This window comes from Pseudophryne corroboree, chromosome 2 (assembly GCF_028390025.1).
Source record: "Pseudophryne corroboree isolate aPseCor3 chromosome 2, aPseCor3.hap2, whole genome shotgun sequence".
Lineage (NCBI taxonomy): Eukaryota > Metazoa > Chordata > Amphibia > Anura > Myobatrachidae > Pseudophryne > Pseudophryne corroboree.
In genome coordinates, this window is record NC_086445.1 from 468,898,328 (window position 1) to 468,910,052 (window position 11,725).

The following is an 11,725-nucleotide window of genomic DNA, read 5'->3' on the forward strand; positions in this document are numbered from 1 at the left end:
GGAGGTATGCTATTGTAATGCCCTCTACCTTGGTCTCCCAGCAAAAGAATTGCACCATTTACAGCTGGTGCAAAACACAGCTGCCAGGCTGTTAACCAACCAGCCCCGTTCTAGCCACATAACACCCATACTCTACTCCCTTCACTGGCTGCCTGTAAGATGGCGAATCATCTTCAAGATTGGCTTACTGAGTTTCAAAGCACTATATGACCAGGGCCCAAGGTACCTGAAACAGCTTCTGACCCCATACTGCCCCACTCCATTACTGCGATCTGTAGGTGAAGGACTTTTAGCAGTACCTAGAATCTCCCGTAATTCATCTGGGGGTCGAGCTTTTAGTCATGCGGCTCCGACTCTATGGAACTTACTTCCCCGCACAGTGCGAGAGGCCCCAACTATAGAATCCTTCAAAAATAGACTCAAGACTTTCCTGTTCACTCAAGCATTTCCATAATGTCCCTTTAGTATCTCCATGCTTCTGTATTTTATGAAAATGTACTTTCTGTACTATATTATGCTATGTATCTGTTAAGCGCCTTGAGTCCTATTGGAGAAAGAGCGCTATATAAATAAAATTATTATTATTATTTGTGTAATAATGAGACAGCTATGTTTACATTTACGGGGAGATTTCAGTTATACCCCTTTCAGATATGGCGAGATTCCTGGGTTTTTGCCAGGGTTCGGGTAAACTACCCGGGTCTCGGGTATCTTTAATACCCCTTTCAGACATGCAGCTAAATCACGGGTTTTTGCACGTGAACGCACATCAACCCAGTATTACTGCATGTGTAAAAGGACACAACCCAGGAGTAAAGCCCCCTACACACTAGACGAGAAAATGAAAGATCTTGCTCAGAAGGGCCGATCTGAGCGAGATCTTTCACAATCTCGTCCAGTGTGTACACTCAATGTCGTGCACTCCTGCGCATCGTTAACGACCGCCTCCCTCATCTGAACATGTACAGACGAGGGAGGTCCTCGTTAACGACATGTCAGAATTTGCCATAACTTTGTGCACAGTCCACAAGGTTCTTTCTGTCTCCACGCGTCCCTCGTCGATTGAGTTCCTATGTATAGCGAGTTCTGTTATTCATCTAATATATAAAAATTAAAATCTGTCATTCTGTCCTTCTGTCTTTCTATACAAATCCACAGTTTTCAAGCGAAGATCGTGAAATTTCACATACAAGCGTATTAAAACATGGCGGAGGCAACTAAAACAATTTGAAATTCCTAGCACCCCTAGGGGGACAGACAGCAGCACAGAGTATATCAGGAGACAGCATAACTCCGGAATTGCTGGAGCAATGTACTCAAAAATTGGTACACATATGCCTTACAATCTGGCAACAAACACTGTGGGAGGAAGACACCTCTAGCACCCTTAGGGGTGAGGCAGCAGCACTGAGTATTTCAGCAGACAGCATAACTCTTGATTGCCTGCAGTAATTTACAACAAACTTGGTACACATATGACTTACACTCTGGAAACAAACACTATGGGGGTCAGACACCCCGTGCACCCCTAGGGGTGGTACAGCAGCACAGAGTATGTCAGCAGCCAGCACAACTATGGAAGGACTTGAGCAATTTACACCAAACTTGGTACACATCTGACTTACAATCTCGAAAACACCCCTAGCACCTCTAGGGGTGGGACAGCGGCACAGAGTATTTCAGGAGCCAGCATAACTCCTGAATGGCTAGACCAATTTACAACAAACTGCCTACACATATGACTTACACTCTGGAAACAAACAATGTGGGGGTCAGACACCCCTAGGGGTGGTACAGCAGCACAAAGTATTTCAGCAGACAGCATAACTCTGGAAGGCCTGGAGCAATTTACACCAAACTTAGTACACATCTGACTTACAATCTGGGAACAAACTCTGTGGGGGGTTAGACACCCCTAGCACCCCTAGGGGTGGGACAGCAGCACAAACTATTTCAGGAGACAGCATAACTCCAGAATGCCTAGACCAATTTACAACAAACGTGGTACACATATGACTTACAAGCTGGGAACAAACACTGTGGGGGTAAGACACTCCTAGCACCCCTAGGGTGAGGCAGCAGCACAGAGTTTTTCAGCTGACAGCATAACTCTGGAATGCCTGGAGCAATTTACACCAACCTTGCTACACATATGACTTACACTCTGGGAACAAACACTGTGGGGGTAACACACCGCTAGCACCCCTAGGGGTGGGCCAGCAGCACAGACTATATCTGGACATGTATGATTTGTCAGTGATGACAGGGCTGCATGTGACAGGGGCAGTGACATGATATGAGGAGGGCAATGGAGGTAGCACAAACTAGGGAAGCCAATCCCGGGCCATTTTTTCAATCCCGGGGATCGTGATTGAAAAATGGCCAATCCCGGGATTCCCGGGATACCCGGGATCGGCTTTTAGATAGGTGGCCGCCCCCTCGCCCCGCCCCGCACATATAATTTACCATATACCGAGGGTGGGAGGGAGGGAATCATCCTTTTATCGCTGCTGACGGCTTCTAACAGCGCAGCGTGACCTCTCACGCTGCGCTGGGGACCCGGAAGGAGGAAGCCGGGCAGCGTCTGAGCGTCCTGTGGACGCTCAACGCTGATCCCTCAATCCCCGGGATTAGATCTTCCAATCCCGGGATTGAATCCCGGCCATTTTTGGGCCTAAATCCCGGGATCCCGGCGATCCCGATCCCGGGATTGGCCACCATAGCACAAACCCACACACAGAGTTATATAGTGGAAGTAGCACGGTCACCCAGCAGCACAGAGTATATCAGGAGATATATAATGTGCTGTGCTATTTTTAAATTGGATTTTCATTGTATTGATGTGTATAACATTTTACATGCTTTTTTTATACTGTTATTTATATTGTGTGTTTAATATTTAAATTAATTTCTCTGACGTCCTAGTGGATGCTGGGACTCCGTAAGGACCATGGGGAATAGCGGCTCCGCAGGAGACAGGGCACAAGAATAAAAGCTTTAGGATCAGGTGGTGTGCACTGGCTCCTCCCCCTATGACCCTCCTCCAAGCCTCAGTTAGATTTTTGTGCCCGAACGAGAAGGGTGCAGGCTAGGTGGCTCTCCTGAGCTGCTTAGAATAAAAGTGTAAAATATCTCACATGGAAGGTGACGATGCTGTTAGCCCTGGCTTCAGCCAGGCGTGTGTCAGAATTGGCGGCTTTATCATATAAAAGCCCTTACTTAATTTTTCATTCTGACAGGGCAGAATTGAGGACTCGTCCTCAATTTCTCCCTAAGGTGGTTTCTGCTTTTCACATGAACCAACCTATTGTGGTGCCTGCGGCTACTAGGGACTTGGATGACTCCAAGTTACTTGACGTTGTCAGGGCCCTGAAAATATATGTTTCCAGGACGGCTGGAGTCAGAAAATCTGACTCGCTGTTTATCCTGTATGCACCCAACAAGCTGGGTGCTCCTGCTTCTAAGCAGACGATTGCTCGTTGGATTTGTAGTACAATTCAGCTTGCACAGTCTGTGGCAGGCCTGCCACAGCCAAAATCTGTAAAAGCCCATTCCACAAGGAAAGTGGGTTCATCTTGGGCGGCTGCCCGAGGGGTCTCGGCTTTACAACTTTGCCGAGCAGCTACTTGGTCAGGGGCAAACACGTTTGCTAAATTCTACAAATTTGATACCCTGGCTGAGGAGGACCTGGAGTTCTCTCATTCGGTGCTGCAGAGTCATCCGCACTCTCCCGCCCGTTTGGGAGCTTTGGTATAATCCCCATGGTCCTTACGGAGTCCCAGCATCCACTAGGACGTCAGAGAAAATAAGATTTTACTTACCGATAAATCTATTTCTCGTAGTCCGTAGTGGATGCTGGGCGCCCATCCCAAGTGCGGATTGTCTGCAATACTTATACATAGTTATTGTTAACTAAATCGGGTTATTGTTGTTGTTGTGAGCCATCTTTTCAGAGGCTTCTTCGTTGTTATCATACTGTTAACTGGGTTCAGATCACAAGTTGTACGGTGTGATTGGTGTGGCTGGTATGAGTCTTACCCGGGATTCAATATCCTTCCTTATTATGTACGCTCGTCCGGGCACAGTATCCTAACTGAGGCTTGGAGGAGGGTCATAGGGGGAGGAGCCAGTGCACACCACCTGATCCTAAAGCTTTTATTCTTGTGCCCTGTCTCCTGCGGAGCCGCTATTCCCCATGGTCCTTACGGAGTCCCAGCATCCACTACGGACTACGAGAAATAGATTTATCGGTAAGTAAAATCTTATTTTTTGTAAAGAAACATTCTTAAAATCCCGGGCAACGAGGGGTACTCCAGCTAGTTACAGATATAGCTGGTGGTGGGTGGAGATTCAACCTTCCAATAGGTGCACCGGTGTTCCCTGGAAGTCATTTCATGAAGTCAAATCACAGTCGATTACATAAAAAATAAATGAAACTAAATACATTTACAGATCACAATACTAATCTAAAAATCTGCTGATGTAGCTATGTTTATTTACCCTGTACTTGTACTATATTGTCGACAACTGTAAATTGCTGTTTTCCTGTTTTGATTATTTGTTTATGTACTCTGTAATTGGGCACTGCAGAACCCTTGTGGCGCCATATAAATAAAGGATAATAATAATAATAACATACACATCTTAAAAAACTAATTGTTTATGGTTGCACTATATGCCAGAAGGATAATACATATATTATACAGAGGAAAAAGTGGGTATTTACACATAACTCTAAGAAACCATTTAACCACAAATACCACATTTCACCCCTTCGGTACCATAGTTTTCAATAGATATATACTCCTGAGGAGTGTGTGTATATATATATATATATATATATTGAAAACTATGGTACTCAATAGATGAGGGACACGTGGAGACAGAACCTTGTGGATTGTGCACACAGTTTGTTATGAGTCACGGCTGTGGCTCATTTCCATTTTGCATTTTGGTTATGTATTTTATGTTTATAAGTTGTCTTGCAGGCCAGGATTTCCCGTTGCTCTGTTTAAGAATACTCTTGTTTGCTGCCGGTGGTGAGTCTGTGTAATTGCAGCTTGTTCCCATGTGTTCAGCCTCACCTGGCTGCTAATTGCATCTTGTCAGTTTGGAGTCATACAACAGGGCAGCTGCATGACATAATTAATTAGGCCTCTCTGTTATATGCTGGCTGAGTGCACTTCACAGACGCTGGTGATATTTCTAGGTATCCAGTCTTCCAGAGTGTTTGAGTTCTGAGCTTGTTCCTGCCAGTTCCTGAGCTCCTGTCTAGCAGTGTCAGTCTAGCTGCTTCCTGTGTCGATTCCTGTGTCAGTCCCTGTGTCGATTCCTGTGTCTGATCCCGTGTCCTGCCGTGAAGCGTTCCTGTCCAGAAGTCCTGTGGCTTTGCCTATGCCTGGTCGAGTTTCTGGCTTCTTGGTGTCCACCGGCCTGTCGTTTGGGATTCTGCCTGTCCTCCAGTTCTGAGAGTCTGTGTCGGCAGCATTGGGGGTTCTTGTCCGTTTGCCAGTATTTGTACCGGTTCCGTGAGTAGCGGCTTTGCTGCATCCGTCGGCCTAGGCCGCTGTATTCCTTGGTTGTATCTGTCACTGGTGTTTTGCAGAGGATTCTGCTTATGCTGTCACCGCCGGTACACAAAAGTATTGTGTCGGCGTGTGGTCAGCATTTCCTTTGTTGTTCTTTTCCTTTGGCAGCGGGCCGCACATACATTTAGTTTTAGCCTAGTTAGTAGCCCCTGGCTTTGGTTGTTTCAGTTAGAGGGCCCCTTGTTATTACCCTGTCTCAGTTCACTCTTTTTCTCTCCTTAAGACCTGAGGGGGCATCGGAGTTGGGCAGACTTAATCCGCCCTTCAAACGCGGCTGCCATGGGCCCAAGAAACCATAGTCTCGCAAGAGTGAATTGACAGCACGGGTAAAACAACGGAGGTAGGGTGCCAGGGGCTATTCCCATTCCGTTTCCCTTTCCCAGCATTACGTCCTGGTGCTCTGGACTCACTTCATAACATCTCCCTTGTTCTGAGCACCAGGAACCTAACACAGTTATGGCAAATCCCGGCATCTACCGAAGTTTGAAGGATGCGGTCCAAAAGAGATTCCGGCTTGCATTCCATCTGCCGGAAGTGCCCAGGAATGGCGGCAATGAATTAATAAAGAAAATGTTTTAAGACAAGAGAACCATCAGCCTTATGTCACACATTAGCGGTCCCGGGTCCCGCTTACTGGGACCAGTGGTAGATATATATATATATATATATATAAAAATATACCCGGGAGGGAGAATGTATATACTGTTTATGGAGCCCAGATGTCCATAGCCCTGCATCCAATGAAGTCAGTGTTAAGTGTATTTGTTATATGAAGTGAGAATTACAAATGTAAAATATGTATGTGATTGGAGTTATGAATAGTTTATTTTCATAAAAGGCATATTTATACTTCACCACAGCCAATTAACGTTCGTTCCGGGTAATGTGACCGGGCATGGGAGGTATAAATATGGCCACCAGGGGAGGAAGCCTCCACACTTTGGGAAATGAGCAATCCGAAACGCGTTAGTGGACTGTGGAGGTGGAGCAGGATGACCCCATACTAAGACCAGCTGGGACACGTAAGATACTTTTTATCACGTAAAGGAAAGAAACCTTTATGTGAACATAGGGGACCTATTAAAGGTCAGTATTATGACTATTTGAGTTGTATGTACCAGTATAGTTGAGAGTATAATCTTGAATTCGTCCATGGGAACACAAAGAAATCTTTATGTGAATATAGGGTATTTGCCTGAGGTCAGTGGCGTGGTGGAATCCACTTGTATTGATGCTTATAGACGATTAAAAGAATCTTACCATTTGTTTCTTCTTTTTTCCCCTCTTTTTCTCTACACAAGATGATCGGGGAATGATGCTCCTTGAAGATTAAGAAGGACATTACCCTTATACATCCTTACTAATACAATTTGGGAAGTAAAAATAGGGTCACAGACCTGAGACCTGGGAATTCGCCGGCTGCTAGACCCGGCAAATTCCCAGGTCACATGTCTGAAAAGGGTATGAAAGGCACCAACTTGGAAACACATTTCTGTCGGCACCCCTGATATTTTCGTCCTGAGTAGAAAAACAGCCTTAAGTCTGAATAGTGCAACCTGAGATTTTCCCAGGTCTCAGGTGTAGTGTGAAGTGCTCATGAGCAAAAACCTGGGATTTTTCAGAACTGAAAACTCTGGATCTAAACAAGAAAATTCACGGGCCTTATGTTTGAAAGTGGTACAGTATTAGGAGCGAGTTTGGTCCTGCAAGCTGAATTTGCAGCAAATTTGTGAGTAACATTTGCAATTCAATTCCAAACTCACAATTCTTTTTCAGAGTAAATATGGCTGTTTTTGTCTAAAAAAAATGTTAGCTCGTTATCCTATACCTGCGGAGTTGAGTAACAAGGGGGAAACTCCACCGCTGGTGGATTCTCGTGTCGCTCGTCTTGAGGTGTCATCTACTCTGCCTGTCACCACTGTCACCTCAATGAAGGAACTGACGGATAAGCATGTGGAGGGATGCCTGAAGTCTATTTACTCTCTTACCGGTGTGCTGTACATAGACCCACTATAGCAGCCTCCTGGGCCGCGAAAGGAATTGAAGCATGGGTTCAGGCAATTGAGGATGAGCTGCCTCAGGGTTTTTTTCCGACACTGCCAGACAATATCTGTCTCATATTACCACAGCCTCCCACTGTATTCAGGAGGCAGCCTCTGAGGCAGGTGTAATGGCAGCCAAGGCGTCTACTAAGTCTATACTGGCTCGCCGAATTCTGTGGACCTAGACTCCAAAAAGACCTTGGAAGTGCTCCCTTTTAAGGGAGACATCCTTTTTGGGGAGGATCTGAATAAGATTGTAACTGCTAAGACTGTGTTTCTCCCAAGTACTAATCCCTCTGCACCTAAGGCAAAGAGTACCACTTTTCGTTCCTTTCGACCTCCAGGGAAGGCAAAGGGTCAGGCATACCCGAGACAAGCTCGTACTTCCAAATCCACTAAGTCCAAACCTAAACAATCCTGTGCCGTCCGTCAGCCTGCTTCCAAACAAGACAAACCTGCTGCATGATGGAGCGGGCCACCCCCTGGAGGACCCCAGGGTGGGAGGGCGACTTCGGCAGTTCGCCTAGGTCTGGTTAAAGACCACTTCGGATGCCTGGGTGCGGGAAGTTGTCTCTCACGGGTACGCAGTCTCCTTCAAGAAACGTCCCCCTCGCCAGTTCTGCTCAACGGTTATCCCTTCAGATCCATTGAAAGCGCAAACTCTACACTTGGTTGTGCAATCCCTCCTGGACACAGGAGTGGTAGTGCCGGTACCTCTGTCCCAGGGAGGCAGGGGATAATATTCGACCTTGTCTAGTTCCAAAGCCAAATGGGTCCTTCCGGCCTATAATCAACCTCAAAGCATTGAACACATTTTTTGAAAATGTCCAAATTCCATATGGAAACTCTGCGCTCTATTGTACTGGCCATGGAACCCGAAGACTATATGGTATCCCTGGACATACAGGATGCTTACCTGCATATACCTATTGCTGTCTCGCAACAGCAATATCTGCGGTTTGCTATTGGCAACCTCCATCATCAGTTCCATGCTCTGCCATTTGGCCTGGCCACGGCCCCTCGGATCTTCACCAAGGTCATGGCCGTGATGACGGCCATTCACCGCCGTCAGGGAATCAGGATCCTGCCGTATGTGGACAACTTGCTGATCCTGGTGAACTCCCAAGATGTTCTCCTCAGTCTTCTTGAACTGATGGTCCAATTCCTACAGGCCCACGAGTGGCTCATCAACTGGAAGAAGTCCTCGCTGGTCCCTGCTTGGAGCAAGGTGCACCTGGGGGCACTGCTGGACACACACAGCCAGAGATTGTTCCTGTCTCCAGAGAAAGTCCTGAAGCTTCAGGACAGGATCAGATACTTCCTCTCTCGCCCAACAGTGTCGATACACTCGGTGATGCAAGTACTAGGCCTCATGGTGTCGGCTTTCGACATGGTAGAGTATGCCCAATTTCATTCCCATCCTCTGCAGAGGTTAATTCTTTCCAAGTGGGACGGCCTGCCTCATCGGATCAGGTCTCAAATGATCTCCTTGACTCAGGAGGTTCGTTTGTCATTGAGCTGGTGGCTACAGGACCAACAGTTGAGCAGGGGTCGTCCCTCCTGGATCTTCAACTGTGTCCTCCTGACAACGGACGCCAGTCTGCGGGGTTGGGGCGCGGTGTTGGAGCAACACTCTTTCCAGGGTCGGTGGACCAGGGAGGAATCTCTCCTCCCGATAAACATTCTGGAATTGCGGGCATTGTTCAATGCAATGACGCTTGCCCTGCCTCTGGTACAGAACAGGCCTGTTCAAGTACAATCAGACAACGCCCCCACGGTGGCATACATAAATAATAAATGCAGCACTCGAAGCCGCATGGCAATGTTGGAAGTATCAAAAATCCTCCGTTGGGTGAAACGCCATCTGTCAGCAATATCGGCAGTGTTCATTCCTGGAGTCCTCAACTGGGAAGCGGATTTCCTCAGTCGTCAGGACGTTCACGCCGGAGAGTGGAGTCTTCGGGCCTAATTCAGCAAGGATCACAATTCAGCAAAATTAGCAAAAAAAAAGCGTAAAAATGCAAATTCTGCAACTTAAATAGCAAAATAGAAAAAAAAATTCTGAGACTTAGCAAAAACTGCATATGCACTATGAAAAGTAGGCGTGTAGGGGGCGTACTAAAGGGCTGGACTTGCAAAAACTACGATCAGGGGCGTGTTGCGTGGCGTGTTGTGGGCGTATGCTGATGGTCGGTGGGTGGTGCATTCACAATATTTTTACAACAGATCGCACATTTCTGATGTGCAGTTTCTGAGTGACTATAGGTCTACCTTAAAAATTGCACAAGCTGACCTCAGTTGTAGACTGCATGTATACTGCAATCATTGCTTCATTACACCCAGCTGAAGAAGCTCACACCTCAGATCACAAATCACTTCATTCAGCTGTATTGGAACTAAGGGTGTGTACATACGGTGAGATAAATCTGTGAGATTTTGACTATTTAGTCAAAATCTTATGAAAAGTTAGTGCATATCTCATGGTGTTTGGCAGCTTGCGATACAGATTCGATCCCGATGCGCGCTCCCGTGGGGTCGTTATCGTAAGGATAGATAGACTGTGCAGGCAAGTCAATCTTGACTATCTAGTGTACAATCTAGTACAAAGTATAGTCAAAATTGTCACTTAGTCAAAATCGTACATGGACAAAATCTCATGCACAGATAGTCAAAATCTGTACAATCTGTGCGCTCTGGACTCTGGGGGAGTTCAAGGGAAATCGCATAGTCAAAATTGAACATAGCAGGGATCTCACCAGAAACATGTAAGGTATTGTTTAACTCTGTAACACATGTTGATTGTGAAAATATATGTTACTAACCGATTTGTGTTTACACTTACTAACAATTGAGGTTTGACAACCACACTATTTGATAGAAGCAAATGTAAAATAACCTTTACAAGCATTTTGCTTAGTAGTAGCTGCTGAATGACATTTAGCTTCCTAACATTTTTGGTTGTTGTTTTTTAAACAACCAACATTTTTTTTGTTAAACAAAACATACCCACATACATTTTTTTTTCATTTTTTTTATTTTATATGTGCGCTACACACATAAACATACTGTATGTTGAAGAACAGCAACACCATCTTTTTATTTTCAAGTTTTGCAAATTCTACTCCATTTGTATACTTATTGAAACAAATATTTATACATAATTCCTTAAAGTAAGGTATGTAAATAAAAGCAAAGAAACAATAATATGTAATGTTTGACCACTTCACAATAAAAAAAAAAAAAAACATTTTTTTTTCTTTTGTTTCCGAATTAAAATATTTTGACTCCAAAAAAAGTGTGTTTATTAAAACATATACCAATAATAGCTGTTGTGTAGGGTTTAGAGGCTAGAATTCACACTCTATCTAGTTGAATATATTTGAACACAGTTATGGGCATTAGTCAATGTTTGAAGAAAAACACTATGGTGTCTTTAAGATAATAATTGCTAAATTACCACAAGATCATTTGACCAATTAAGTGATGATTGAATTGATTTACAATTGTTGAGTAGTTTCTTTAATTTGGGTGCAGGTTGTGCAATTTTTAAGGGAAAAAACACTGTTGTTAGCAAAAAATGCAATATCAGAAACATGTACGCAAAAATTGAGATTATTAGGATGGTTTTCGCAATATTTGCACATTTCACAAGTCCACCTTCTATTTGTTAAATTAAATTAGTGTTGCAGTTTTTCCGTTTGGGCGTGCTTTCGCAATTTTGCTTTTGCTCGCAATTTTTGCTAATTTGTAATTTTTGCAATCCTTACTGAATTTGCCCCTTCATCCAGAAGTCTTTCAACTCCTAGTGGACAAGTGCGGCCTACCAGATGTAGATCTGTTGGCGTCTCGACACAATCACAAGGTTCCGGTCTTCGTATCAAGGACAAGGGATCCTCAAACAGCATTCGTGGACGCACTGGCAATTCCATGGACCTTTCGGCTGCCATACGTGTTCCCTCCAGTGTCACTCCTGCCCAGGGTACTATGGAAGTTCAAGCAAGAAAGAGGAATACTACTTCTAGTCGCTCCAGCGTGGCCCAGACGGCATTGGTTCTCAGGCCTGCATGGTCTATAGATAGAGCGTATACTTCTACT